Genomic DNA, 14,675 nt, shown 5'->3' with positions numbered 1-14,675 from the left:
ATGTTCCAATTTGATATCTCTCTCAGGAATGTTTATTTTCATTAATTTATGGCCCAAATAATTACATTTAAATATTTTAAAGCTGATTACTTACAAGAGATTTCAAGAAATAAGATGCATAAAAAAGACAAGGTTAAGTTAATAATGTCAAAAAGACAAGGATATGTACATAATGTTCATAATTTTAGATGTTGCTGATTGTCAAAAAAAAAAAAAGACAACCAGAAACAGCTCTCAGATCTCTTAAAAAACTAAAAGTAGAGAGCTACCTTTTGCTCCAGCAATCCCACTACTGGGTATCTACCCAGAGGAAAAGAAGTCTCTGTATGAAAAAGATACTTGTACATGCATGTTTACAGCAGCACAATTTGCAATTGCAAAATCATGGAACCAACTCAAATGCCCATCAATCAACAAGTGGATAAAGACGCTGTGGTATACATATATGATGGACTATTAACAGCCATGGAAAGGAATGAATTAATGGCGTTCTCAGAGACCTGGATGAGATTGGAGACTATTATTTTAAATGAAGTAACTCAGGAATGGAAAACCAAACATTGTATGTTTTCACTGATATGTGTTCTCATTGATATGTGGGAGCTAAGCTACAAGGATGCAAAGGCATAAGAATAACACAATGAACTCTGGGGACCTGGGGGAAGAGTGGGAGGGTGGTAATGGATAAAAGATTGCAAATAGGGTGCAGTGTATACTTCTCAGTTGAAGGATGCACCAAAATCTCACAAATCACCACTAAAGAACATAGTCATGTACCTATGTCCTGAATGGTATTGCCTAGGTTTTCTTCTAGATTTTTGGGGTGTTAGCTCTTACATTTAAATCTTTAATCCATCTGGAGTTAGTTTTTGTATAAGGTGTAAGCAAGGGGTCCAGTTTCAGCTTTCTGCACATGGCTAGCCAGTTTCCCCAACACCATTTATTGAACAGGGAATCCTTTCCCCATTGCCTGTTTTTGTCAGGTTTGTCAAAGATCAGATGGTTGTAGGTGTGTGGCATTACTTCTGAGGGCTTTGTTCTGTTCCATTAATCTATATCTCTGTTTTGGTACCAGTACCATGCTGTTTTGATTACTGTAGACTTGTAGTATAATTTGAATTCAGGTAGTGTGATGCATCTAGCTTTGTCCTTTTTGCTTAGGATTGTCTTAGCTATATGGGCTCTTTTTTGGTTCTATATGAAGTTTAAGGTGGTTTTTTTCTAGTTTTGTGAAGAATATCAGAGGTAGCTTGATGGGGATAGCATTGAATCTATAAATTACTTTAGGCAGTATGGCTGTTTTCATGATAATGATTCTTCCTAACCATGAGCATGGAATGTTTTTCCATTTGTTTGTGTTATCTTATTTTCTTGATCAGTGGTTTGTAGTTCTCCTTGAAGAGGTCCTTCACATCCTTTGTTAGTTGTATTCCTAGGTATTTTATTCTCTTTGTAGCAGTTGTGAATGGGAGTTCACTCTTGATTTGGCTCTCTGTTAGTCTGTTATTGGTGTATAGGAATGCTTGTGATTTCTGCACATTGATTTTGTATCCTGAGACTTTGTTGAAGTTGCTTATCATCTTAAGGAGATTTGGGGCTCAGATGATGGACTCATGTGATCAAACACCACCTGTACCCCAATAACCTATGGACAAATTAATTAAAACAAAAAAAGAAACAGCTCCCTCCAAAGTCATGGCTCATGGCAATTTTTCTGCAACTAGGATAAGAAGGAGGCAGCTGACCACTGACATGGGAATCTCCAACATAACCGGACAGCTTATTTCAAGAATGCAACAACTTAAATAAAATTCTCAGATTTCTCTATCCAGGAATGATTTCTTATGTCACTATTTGCAATAAAATTTCTTGGTCAAAGATGTCAAAATTAACATATTTTACAAGCAATGTAATTCCTGGAGAGCAAATAAAGTCACTATAAGATATCGCCACTGGCACCAATATCACCTGTCCCTACATTACTGAGCATACAGTAGGTGCTCAATAGATACTGCAGGGTTTTTTAGAGGAAATTGTGCTTCCAATTGGCTTCCTGATGGGATGCATCTGTCTGTTCCATAAACCCACCAGCAGAGAGCTATCCCCAGCTTGGATTCATACAGAACAACCTTATTAAGGACAAATTGTCATCACCACTCCCATTTTCTAACTTTGAAAAGGAGCGTGATTGTCCATTCTCTTTTTATATAAGTGGAAGAAGAAATGAGTAGATCCAGACATACTTTCAATAGTACTTTTGGATTAAAAATGACCCCCTCTAAACTAGATTCCTGAGAACTGATTCACTGAAGATGGTGAGCCACAAGAACTTCAGAGCATTCCTGTTATGAAATCACAAGGGCTAGAAAACATAACCTCAGCTGCCTCTTTCAAAATTATAAAAACTCAGGTGCTACTTCAGTGCCCACTCCCCCCAACTCCAATTCTAACTTCTGTCTTGGGTTGGGTAATAAATGTGTATTCAAACCACAGGCTGTGAGTGAAGAAATCTGCCTTTCGCTCCTGTGGGCTCCAACCCATTCCAGCAGAGGTGATGCCAGCAGACAGTGGTTAAAGGGATGGGTGCTAAAATTGAGCCAACTCCCAAGCACACCCAGGTCTGAAGAAAAATGCCTGCTAGACTTGCAGAAGGAGCCGAGCTCTGGCAACCACACAGAGTCTGGGAGGGGCAAGGAGACTGTGAGGGCAGAGGTCTCCAAGGATGTGGTTCAAGACAGATGCCCACATATTCCAGGACACAAGTGGTGAAGAAGCCAAGTGCTGGAAGGGAAAAGTATGGGCAGAGGGAGACTGTATTTCGGGAATGTAGCCTATAATTACAAATGTAGACCTACACATAGAGTAAATCCTCCACACTGTTGGGTCACTTCTGAGGACCAAGGAAACATCTCAATGGTTGTTGGAATAATCTTGGCTTGTAGGTGAATCAGGTTGTCTTAGATCAAGATCCCAGATCCCTGAGATGGGGTTTCATCAGGTTTATTAGCAAGTGAGTTTAGGAAACCAGGAGAGGCATAGGGAAGTGGAGAAAGGCAGGGAAGGCAGCTCAGTCCTGCAGAGGACACTATAGAGACACAGCAATCACACCTCAGAGATGAAGGGACAAGAGAGCTGGAATACTGATAACACTGTATCCATCAGCTACCCCCCATCAAGGACAACCATGGGGAATTAGATGAGGATGTATGTTCCCGGGCACTTCCAGCTTTCAGAATGTGGAGAGGAAGCCTAGTTGAAGGTGTCATTATAGCCCAAGAACAGTTGTGGTCCTCAGACAAGGAGACTCAATGATGCTGGCTGTGGGGAGTGAAAGCCATGCAAGAATATGGCAGAAGAACCAAAGGGAAACATATCGAGTAGCATCAGCATCTTCTACAGAGGAGGGCCATGCCCACAAAATCCACATAGGGGCTGCTTAGAAAGGGAGTATGACCTCTGCTCACAAAAGCACGGGCAATCTGTGCTCATCTTTCTAACAAAGAGTTCCTGGGCTATTCATCTGAGACATTTTCGATGTAATTGCCCAGTTCCTATAGGTTTAGAGAAACTTTCCCAGACTAGTCTTTCTCTTCCATCCTCCTCTGTATTCTTGCATTCCTCAAACCCCTTCTTCCAATTCTTGGCTTTCCTTTCTCCCTTTCTTCCTTCCTTTCTTTGCAATCTTTCTCATTCTCCTTCTCCCTTTCCTGCTCTCCCAGCCTTTTCTCATCTTGAAACGCCCATGTTTCAACATAAAGATAGTGTAGATACCAAAAACTAGTTTGTTCACCAAACTAGATGCAAGAAAGGCAATCAAAATAACTATGGCAGGTTGCAGTAAAGAAACTGGCCAAAACCCACTAAAACCAAGATGGCGATAAAAGTGACCTCTGGTTATCCCCACTGCTCATTATATGTTAATTATAATGCATTAGCATGCTAAAAGACACTCCCACCACACCATGACAGTTTACAAATGCCATGGCAACATCAGGAAGTTACCCTATATGGTTTGAAAAGGGTAGGAACCCTCAGTTCCGGGGAAATTGCCAACCCTTCCCAGAAAACTCATGAATAATTCAGTCTTTCATTCCTTTACTTTCTTAATAAACTTGCTTTCACTTTAAAAGAAACATAAGTTTGGAATTTTTTTTTCATTAAATCAAACTTCTGGAGGGGGGATAAAAATCCTTGGATTACTGACGAGTAATATTTGATTCCAAAATCTAATTTAAACATCTTAAGGTTTAATAGGTTCACTGCATCAGTACATCTATAACATGCATTTAAAAATCCATGCTGGCTAAGTGCTTTGTGGTAAAGCTCTATTTCTGAAGCTGTGTGTTTATTTAGTGGTGGCTTTCTGTTTTATTTAGCGATATTACCATGTGAAAACATTTGGTGAGCCTGTCCTCCGTGCCAAAGTAAAATCTGAGGGAGTTTCAAGCATACCTTGAAAGGCTAATGGACACTACCCAAAGATCAGGGATGGTTCCCCCTATTTATGCTCACACAAACTTGAGAAGAGAGGAATAACTACCTCCCGTTCTCACTAATACATTTCTCTGATTTGAATCTGTTCCTAATTAAAAATGCAGTAGGATGAGTAAGTATGTGATATGATTTGGCTGTGTCCCCACCCAAAATCTCATCTTAAATTGTATCCCCATAATCCCCAAGTCAAGGGAGAGACCACGTGGAGGTAACTGACTCATGCAGCTATTTCCCTCATGCTGGTCTCATGACAGTGAGTTCTCATGAGATCTGATGGCTTTATAAGTGTTGCTAGTTCCTCCTGCAGTCATTCTCCTGCCGCCTTATGAAGAAGGTGCCTGCCTCCCCTTCACCTTCCACAATGATTGTAAGTTTCCTGAGGCCTTCCCCGCCATACAGAATTGTAAGTGAATTCAACCCCTTTCCTTCATAAATTACTCAGTCTTGGGTATTTCCCTGTAGCCATGTGAGAACGACATAAGACAGTATATTTGGAAGCCCTCATCATAATAGCTACAGAGGAGGCATTAGCAGCCTCCATCAAAATTCAAAAAACTGATTCCTGAAATGAGACAAAGAGACAATAAAAAATGTGGACTTTGTTGCCTCTCTAAAGATACCAAGATCCACAAAATAATTCATGCCTGTATTTGACAAAGATCATAAATTATCTGTAGGAATGAATGGGTAAAAAGAAACATAATTATTGGTTTTACTTATTTTTTCCCAATACTTGGACATTGGGTTTGGACATTTTTCAAACAAGATATTTTTATTCTAACCATAATAATATAGTTTTAAAAATCAGTTATTTAATGTCTACTGTGGAGAGATACAAAATAAATAAGATGTAGTTCTTGACCCTGGGATGCTTATACACTAAGAAAATCAAACATACACTTATGAAGTAATTTAAGAGGAATGAAAATATACACATGAAAAATAATACTGGGCCTGGCGCGGTGGCTCAAGCCTGTAATCCCAGCACTTTGGGAGGCCAAGGCGGGTGGATCACAAGGTCAACAGATCAAGACCATCCTGGTCAACATGGTGAAACCCCGTCTCTACTAAAAATACAAAAAAATTAGCTGGGCATGGTGGCACATGCCTGTAATCCCAGCTACTAGGGAGGCTGAGGCAGGAGAATTGCCTGAACCCAGGTGGCAGAGGTTGCGGTGAGCCGAGATCGCGCCATTGCACTCCAGCCTGGGTAACAAGAGCGAAACTCCGTCTCAAAAAAAAAAAAAGAAAGAAAAATAGTACTGGCAACAATTCAGAGTGGAAAAACAACTGCAGTGCAAAAAGTCAGCAGAAGAATCAGGGAACCTTTCCTGGCAATGGGACCACGGTCACAGGCAAACACAGTATGTCTTAAGTGGTTACCCTGATTTTATTTAAGCTGGAAAGTAGGACTGGAGTACTTTTACATTCTTTACTTGAATTTGCTACTTTCCTATATTTATGTGAAAATGATTTTCAACGCTGTGTTATCAGGAGCTGCTTAACTAAGAATGCTGGGTAATTAAACGGATTCTTATTCCAAGTTCACATAGATGTTGTTTAGCAGTCACTTTGACTCTCATTTGAATACATTCTCTCTAGTGAGGAGTAATAGAGTAATGAGCAAAAGGAGATCCCCACCAGAATGTGTGATAAAGGTGAAGGAACAGGCTTTGTGAAAGAGGGAATTAGACGCCAAGATCGGCGAGAAGGGACACATAGTATCTGCTCTGTCATCATCCCAGGAAGAGCTGCACTTGAGCAGACACACCGCATGTCTGTGCTCTGGGAAAGCGGTATTGCCTTCCTGTCTTCTTAGATTGAGAGTCAAAAACAGCCTTGGTTGTGAAGAATGATCAGATGAAATGTTAGCACCTGCCATCCAGTTATATGTTCCAGCTGTAGGCAAAGCTGTCAGAGAACATTCACGTTTGTACCCGGAGACCTTGCAAGATGCTGGATTCAGTGCTGCATAGGCAGGGAAGGGGCACAGTCCTCGGGAAGCTGAGTTTGGGCACAAGCTCTGCCACTGGAGAACAGGGGGCCCTTGATCCTTGTGAACCCCCTGCCAGGCCATTGATCTTCTAGGCATTCACTGGAAAATTTTCCTTGCTTTGCCACTGTAGAAAATAAGGTACATGTAGGATTGGGAAGATGCTGGTCAAAGGATACAAAATTTTAGTTACTCACAAGGAATAAGTTCAAGAGATCTATTGCATAACATGATGACTACAGTTAATGTATTCTTGGAAAAAAGGAAATAGGGCACGTTTATTTAAAAGAATAATTAGGAGATACTTCATAGTTTCATAACCTCCAAGAGCCACTATGCTGTGGTTTGGAGTCATATGGATGAGAAATGGTGGAGGTGAGGTTTTTAATGGAGACTTTCCTAATTCCGAGTTATCTTACATTTATCCTATGTGGCATATCCCTCCCAAAGTGCTGGGATTCGCCATATGCATTCTAACAAGGGCTTTCAGAAAACTGCAAGGACACAGCTCCCGGGTCACTCCGGAACACGTTGCTTCCTCTGTCACATCAAATGAGCTGAGAATGCGATAGAGCTTCATCTGTCTCAGATGCAGCCTGAAGTGATCCCACACCAGGAAGGGTATTCTCTGTTAGTCTTTGTTTTGGACAATTTGGCAACTGAATTCAACTCCATTGGCTGGGGAAAACCTGCTGCTACTGGTATGGGCATCATATATTAAAGTAATATGATGACAGTGATAGGTATGCACTCACTGTATGTCAGGAACTGTGCTGAACACATTACTTACATAATCCTATTTAATTCTCCCAACAAATTAGGTTTTATTTTTTTAACTTTTTATTTTTTAGACGAAGTCTCACTCTCGCTCTGTTGCCCAGGCTGGAGTGCAGTGGCACAATCTCAGCTCACAGCAAACTCAGCTTCCTGGATTCTCCTGCCTCAGCCTCCCAAGTAGCTGGGACTATAGGCATGTACCACCACACCCAGCTAATTTTTGTATTTTTAGTAGAGATGGGGTTTCACTGTGTTAGCCAGGATGGTCTCGGTCTCCTGACCTCATGGTCTGCCCGCCTCGGCCTCCGAAAGTGCTGGGATTACAGGCGTGAGCCACCGCGCCTGGCCCAAGTTAGTTATTTTTATGTCACCGTTTACCACACAGAAAATTGAGTGGAAAAGTGGGTATATTCCAACCCATCCTTGTAATGATTTTACTATTCAGTCTTGACAATTCAGTAAAGAAGGCACTGATGATTGATTGATAGAAGTTAGCCACAAGAAGTTAAGCCATAAGGCTTGGTGACCCTTACCTCCCCAAAACCAAAGCTTCATGAAGGAAGAAATTTTGTGTCTTACTCCTCAATCTATCCTCAGTGATAAGAACAGGGATTAGTGCAAAGTAGAGGCTCAGTAAAATGGTACAATGGATGAACCCTACTCTTCCAAGCAACAGAGTTATGTCCCCAGCCCACTGTGCAAAGCTTGGAGGGAGGCAAAAATAGCTAAAGAGGCTAAGTCTGCCTTTCGGTCTTGCTGCCTTTACTCCTTGGAAACTTTATTCTCCAACACCTGCTGATTTAGCACCCTTATCTTGCCTCTTTTAAATTTCTTCTTGGCTAAGGTGTAGAATAAATGTAAGAGAACTTAGAATTAGGAAATTCTCCATTAACAACCTCGCCTCCACCACTTCTCATCTGTATGACTCCAAGCCAATAACTTAAGCTTTCTTAGATCATTTGGAGCTAACAATATCTAATTCAAAGAAATATTATGTATATATACATATATACATACTTCAAAGTCATACATACATGTTTTATATTATCACTGACTAATTATTATTATTGTTATTATTATTTATTTGAGACAGGGTCCCACTCTGTCACCAAGGCTCTGGAGTACAATGGTGTAATCACAGCTCACTGCAGCCTCGACCCCCCTGCCTCAAACCATCCTCCCCCCTTAGTCCTCCCGAGTAGCTGGGACTATAGGCAGGTACCAGCATGATTGGCTGTATATTTATTTTTATTTTTTGTAGAGACAGCGTCTCACTATGTTGCCCAGACTGATCTCGAACTCCTACGTTCAAACAATCTTCTGGCCTCAGCCTCCCAAAGTGCTGGGATTATAGGCATGAGCCACCATGCCCAGTCTATCGCTGAAAAATTATTGTAAAGGAACTGAGGAAGTAGTCTAAATGGAATAGTTCATCAGTGACAAATATTTCAGGTACAGAATGTAGACTTTCCTCTGTATTTCTAAGATCAGCCCAAAAAGGCAATCATCTGGTCTTGACTATATTTGATGATCACTTATAATAGTATTCCATCTGTGATCTACTAATATACATGAAATCCCCTGTGGACCTACCAGATAGACCAGTCATCAAATGGCTTAATTGCTTCCATAGGTGTTTCTACATAAGTACCAGAGAGTCATGAGAGACCGCAGTGCTCTGGGAAAGTTATCCCAGTTCCGTTGCATCAGAAATGACTTCTGCCTTGTTCCCATCTCCACCTCCTCCTACACACACACTTTGAAAAAGGTGATGTCAAATAAACAGAATTTTTTTACTTACTTAAACCCTGCAAGTAACCTCAACTTACTGAAAGATTCCCAGGGAACTTAAGAGAAAGAAAATGTGTTGCCTTATTTTTTTTAAACTTATCTTCTAATCAAACAGAAAAGCCTTGGTTTGCGTGGGGGCACTGGAACACATTTCCCTTTTCTGGGTGATGAATATTTAACACATGGGTCAGCTGTAAACAGCTATAGCTCCCTGATGAATCACTCACTTCAGACACCCAAGCAACATTGTCATCTAGGCCCTGCCCACAGGCAGGGTTTCTCTGCCTCACCTTAGAACACCAAATAGCTTGCTCCCAGTCTCCTTAATATTAGGACTCCTTTGCCCACATGGCTCAGAGGGTAGTAGTTGACATTTGATTGCCTTTGCCTCTATTGTGCTGACTCATCCCCAGCCTCACACTTGGCTGTAGTCACTTGACACCTATGTGCTCATTGTTCACTGTGGGAGCATCACCCTTTCCCAGTTTTCTCACTGGCCTGCATGTTTCTCCCCCTTTCTCTATCAAGCATGGCCCCTGTTTGCTTTATAAGTGAGGATGGAACCATCTTTCCTGCTCATGTCAGATTTTGCTTCCATTGCTTGTAACGCAAAGCATCTCGGTCAGACCTACTTCTGGTCAACAGCCCCAAATAACACTGCACCCGACATGGCCAGCTAAGGCCATATGGTAATTGCTGCATGGAGCTGGCTTTGGAGACAATGTCACATTACAGTGAGGAGCTCCAGAAAAACCCACATACAAGTTTCTCAGGTTCACGGTTAGGTGTCCATCCTCTACCCAACCCCACAAAGGAATAAAGATCTTACAAAGCTCCAGTGACTACCAGGATGAAAATAACTTGTTTCCTGGCATTCAAAACAGAGGAAACCCTTACTATTAAAACTAGAAATGATTAGCAAAGACAGGAAACACAACAGTTTAAAAACCTCAGGGGCCCACAAACACATGTGGCTATTCCATGTTAAGGCCTTGAACGTAGTGCAAGCAGGTAGTTAATCGTTCCCTCAGCCTCTCACCTCAAAGCAGTGATCTCATTTTAAAGACCCCCATGAAGGAAGTTTCACAGTGATTTATGCAGTAGCTCTGCAGGTAACCTTCTTACCCGGCAACATCAGTGTCTACAGGCTGCATTTATTCTAGTACTCAACCTGCTTCCTGCTCCTGAAGAGCTAATTCAGTAACACCTAAGAACAGTGACAGTTCTTCCTTTAAATCTAACCTTCATGTTCTGTGCTGTGGCTTCATCTTCCTCGCCTCCTCTTATTTTCCTCAATGGAGATGGGGCCCATTTCATCACCATGAATGCCTTTTTTATACCAAAAATCGTGTTCGTCTCTCTTCTGTGCTTTCTCTTTTTAGTCTCGTTCAAAGCCTTGGCTCTTTCCTTGTGACCTTTTCTTCCTCCGACTTCACCCCCACCTTCATTTCCTGGGCCCCGTATAACTCCTATGACACTGTTATGTGATGTCCAGAGGTCAACAGAACATGCTGGTGAGTTTTGGCTAATTTGGAAATAATGAGAACCTCTCTTGGGGTGGTAAATTCTTCATTCCTGTTAGTTCTCCCATGGACACACCTTGGTTTTTCTGAAAGTTGCACAACATTGCTGATTCACGTTCAGCCATTCAGTGTGCAGACGCCAAACAGCATATGATGTTTCAGTTGGCTCCACATAGGAAACGTGGGCTTCCTGGCAGAACAGAGATAGAGGTGAGGCTTTAAACTCCAGGCTCTGCTGCAATGGCCAATAACCCTCTTATTCTATACTCGCAAACTCTCTCAAGGAAAGACTCAAAACTTGTTCACAGATCCACAATACTGAGATGTTGCATTGATTTTAATGAGTCTTTTTGACTAAATTGATGTGTCCCCATAATGCGAGTGTTTGGAGGGCAAAAGGAGACAGGAATTTGCTCTAACATCATGCCAGCTTAACTTCCACATTATGTCACTTCCATCCAGGTGGCCAGTGGGTTCCATTCCCTTTAAAAGAACCTGCTTCACACCCATCACACTGCACTGAACCTTGCACAAGGCCACTCTGAGTGCCAGTATTCCCTCTGCCCAGCCTCTGCTCTTCCCAGCTTTCCTGGTCTCAGGACTTCAAAGGGGGTTGATTGTTTCTAAAAACTGTCCCAATTTTCTATCTTTCCCCGTATTCACATCTTTGTAATGTGGCTCTGTAGCACCTCCCATCAAGAGGTGGGTGGAGTTTACTCCCCTACCCCTTAAATCTGGGCTGGCCTTTGTGACTTACTCTTCAGCAGAAATGACAACAGGCCAGGTGCAAGCCCGAGCCTCAAGAGGTCTTGCACACTTCTGCTTCCTCTTGCAACCGCACATCTGTTGTGAGATCAAGCTTCTGGAGGATGGAAGCAGAGCTGAGTCATCCCAGCTGGAGCCATCCCAGAACAGCTAGCTCCAGGCAACCAGCCTGCTAACCAAAAATGCAAGAACAAGTCCAGCCAAGATCAGCCAAGACCAGTTCTCATTAGTGGAAATCATGGATTAGCTAACCCATGGTTTCATGAGAAGTAAGAAGTGGCTGATGTTCTAACTCACTGAGTTTTAAAGTGATTTGCTATGCAGCCATAGCTAACTGATACATACTCCATGCCCTGGTTTCTGTTCTGTATTTTGTCACTCTGATGAATGAGTCAAGGAGAAATCTTTTCTCTCTCACATTTGATCCCTGGCATTGCTGAAGAACCTAATGTCTCTTTTCTGACTACTAGTTTCCTTCTCTATAATTCTGGAGAAAATGTACACAATTGTGGACGAACCTCTCTCCATGCCTTGCTTCCCAGGGGAAAAGACTCAGTCACCAAGACTAGATGATTCCTTACAGGCCCCCTCAATCACCCCTGCAAAGTCACTCTTTTTTCTACATTTGCTTCTCCTGGGGCATACCTCTAGTTGCCTAGTCAGTCACTTAAGTTAAAACCTAGAAGTAACCCAAGATTTCTTCTCCCTCATTCCTTGGGGGCCAACCCTTCAGTTCTAATTTCTCATTACCACTCTTTGCCATGCAGTCCCTCCTCTCTATTCCCACTCCCAGGAGGCTCTTGCCACCAGCAATCAGTACCTTTACAGCAAGCTCTCATTAGATATCTCACATCTCTCTCTGCAAGTGATAGAGCCATCAAAGAAGAGCTTGTGAAATATCATTTACCCCTCCCCTTGTGTTCTCCCAAGTCAACAATAACTTTGATGAAATTATGTTTTGTTAGCATCTTTTGAAACTGTGGGTCACAGGATGAAAAGTCTAAAATGCAGGATTCCTAGTTTCTACTACAAATAATAATGAGTTGAGTTCATTTGGGTTTGGCTTGAGTATCACATAGAACTTAAATGTAAGTCAAATGCACAAGAAGGCTTTAAGAGTACTGATCTTTCTGTAGGGAATCCTGCCTAACCCCACAGGTTCATGAAAATCTTTCACTGCATTTAACTTAAATGGCTCAAAATCATGTCATCAATAGTATTTGGCTTCACATAGAATATCCACCCTGGCCACAATCTGATACATACCTGATGACAACTGCAGAAGGTGAACTTTTGAGAGAAGAGATGCATTGTGTCAGGTAGGCGGGGGTGGGCCTGACATTTCAGATCCTCTCAGATGGATCTGTAACCAGCAAGATGCCAGAAGGAAGCCATTCTGGTGTTGGAGGTTCAGGGCCTGTTGGTGGAAGCACCACCCACTCGCCCTTCTCCACAAAGTTCCCTGACTGCTATGATTAGGCCTTCACCTTGGAAGGAGACCACAGACGCCACAGACCTTGTTGGGAAACAAGCATCGATGATCCCAAACTGTCTCTGTAGGAGGTGCTTAAATCCTGACGTGCATGATTTTGTCACACTAAACATTTGAATAATCTTAGCACTCAGGAAGCACTGACTGGAGGGCAATGCTGAAGGAAGTGGTGAGCGAACTGCAGACCTAAGGCAATGAGGGAGTCACAGGAGGACGTCCAGGTCCCAGACCCTCTAGCAGCTGCTACCCTTTGTTCCCCCATGCTCAGGGCTGAGCCCCTTCCCTTCCAATCTCAATTCTTTTGCAGCACTGCACAGATGACGTGATACTTTGGCATCTTTTTGTCAACAATCCTCATAACATCGAGACATGGAAAAGTTACTTTTATTGTTTCCATTTTATTATGAAAATAAGATAGTAGACTAACCAATATTACATAAATAATAGTAATCCTGCTTACCATGTATTGGCCACTTTCTATTTCATATTCATTTCCTTTTAGCCTAATTAGAAAACATTGCTGAGTAGCCAACATTATCATCCTTTTATGGAGCAGGAAACCAAGAGAGGTCAAGATCTAGTGGCTTGCTCAAGGTCACATAGCTCGGGAGGGTCAGAGCTTGGATTTGCATCCATGTCCAGCTGATTCAAGGCCTGTGTTTGATTGGTTTTAGCTTATTTCCTCCAGGTTTCCTCTTCCCAACCTCCTTGTTTGCTTTTGGGAACCTGAGGATGCTGGGAAAGATACAGTGTTAGAGTTTCATTTTCCTGGTCTCATACACCACCATCCTCTCCTCTTTCTCCTCCAAGGAGAGCTTACAGCCACATCAAACTTGTCTGCAGTTGGCTGTTGCATTAGGTAAATCCTAACTTTCTGATGGCAGTTTGACTTCCCAAAATAGTCTCAATAGGAGATTGGTATCATCAAAATGCCAAATCAGAGACTGTCCTCTGAGCCAGTATAACCTGGCCTTTGTTTTCATTCTTACATTAGTAACTGAGAGCAGCTTTTACCTGGGTATCCCATTGAATCGACAAACACGCTGGCAGACAGAAGAAACTTACTATGTCCTCCCCACACCAATAATCACCTGTTTGGAAAATAAAAATCCCTGGCCTTTTTCTAGATAATTCCAGTGCTTGGCTTCTTTCTCACTGAAGGCAAAGGCTCAAAACAAAACCAGTAAATATTTGCTGAGTGTCTGCTAAATTTTAGTCGTTGTGTAAGCATTTTAATACTTATTTCCTTTTATTAGATTGGTGCAAAACTAATTGCGGTTTTTGCTGTTAATTTCATGGCAATAACTGCAATTACTTCTACATTACTTTTGTACCAACCTAATATTTTCATAATAACCTGATAAGGTAGTTGTTATTTGTTTACACATCAGGTGAAGGGAAAAAAAGAATTTGGCTGTGGTCATACAGCTAGTAAAAGTAAACTTGAGATTCAAGCCGTTTTTCTGACTTCAATTCCAACATTCAATTTTTACTCTGATAAAAAACCATGTAACTTAGCAATATGTATTATTTAAGGCTCTTTAAAAATTCACACTCTTTGACATAAACTTCTACATGTAAGTATTTATTATAAAGAAATAATCAGAGACAATCATAAATATGTATGCCTAAATAACACAACGGTGTTATTTATAATTGCAAAATTACAAAACCATTTAAATGACAATAGAAAAAATGTTTAAATAACTTCATCTGTATAATATAATATTATACAAACATGTTTTTGAAGATACGACATGACATTTAATGATGTGAGAAAATAAACTGCAATAAATGGAAAAACACAGAATATAAAACTGCACATATAATGTGACCTCGA

General features: G+C 41.5%; 1 long non-coding RNA gene across 4 annotated transcripts in view; it reads right to left on the bottom strand.

Annotated features, from left to right (window-relative positions):
- The window catches only part of LOC118152797 (uncharacterized), a 189,659-nt gene that overhangs the window by 23,207 nt on the left and 151,777 nt on the right, over window positions 1-14,675 (bottom strand). For 2 of the 4 annotated variants that reach the window (XR_008480521.2, XR_004741641.3), the window contains 3 exons: window positions 13,296-13,570; window positions 10,298-10,768; window positions 357-6,614 (listed from right to left, as the gene is read on the bottom strand). The exons of 1 other annotated variant lie outside the window; for it this stretch is intronic. This is a non-coding gene — a long non-coding RNA (uncharacterized LOC118152797). Of the gene's footprint in view, window positions 1-355; window positions 6,615-10,297; window positions 10,769-13,295; window positions 13,571-14,675 lie in introns of those variants that run through there. One more of the 4 variants, XR_004741643.3, reaches the window with a different exon arrangement.

This window comes from Callithrix jacchus, chromosome 4, assembly GCF_049354715.1.
Source record: "Callithrix jacchus isolate 240 chromosome 4, calJac240_pri, whole genome shotgun sequence".
Lineage (NCBI taxonomy): Eukaryota > Metazoa > Chordata > Mammalia > Primates > Cebidae > Callithrix > Callithrix jacchus.
Note: the sequence above shows the minus strand (reverse complement) of the source record. Positions and strands in the feature narration are given on the sequence as shown.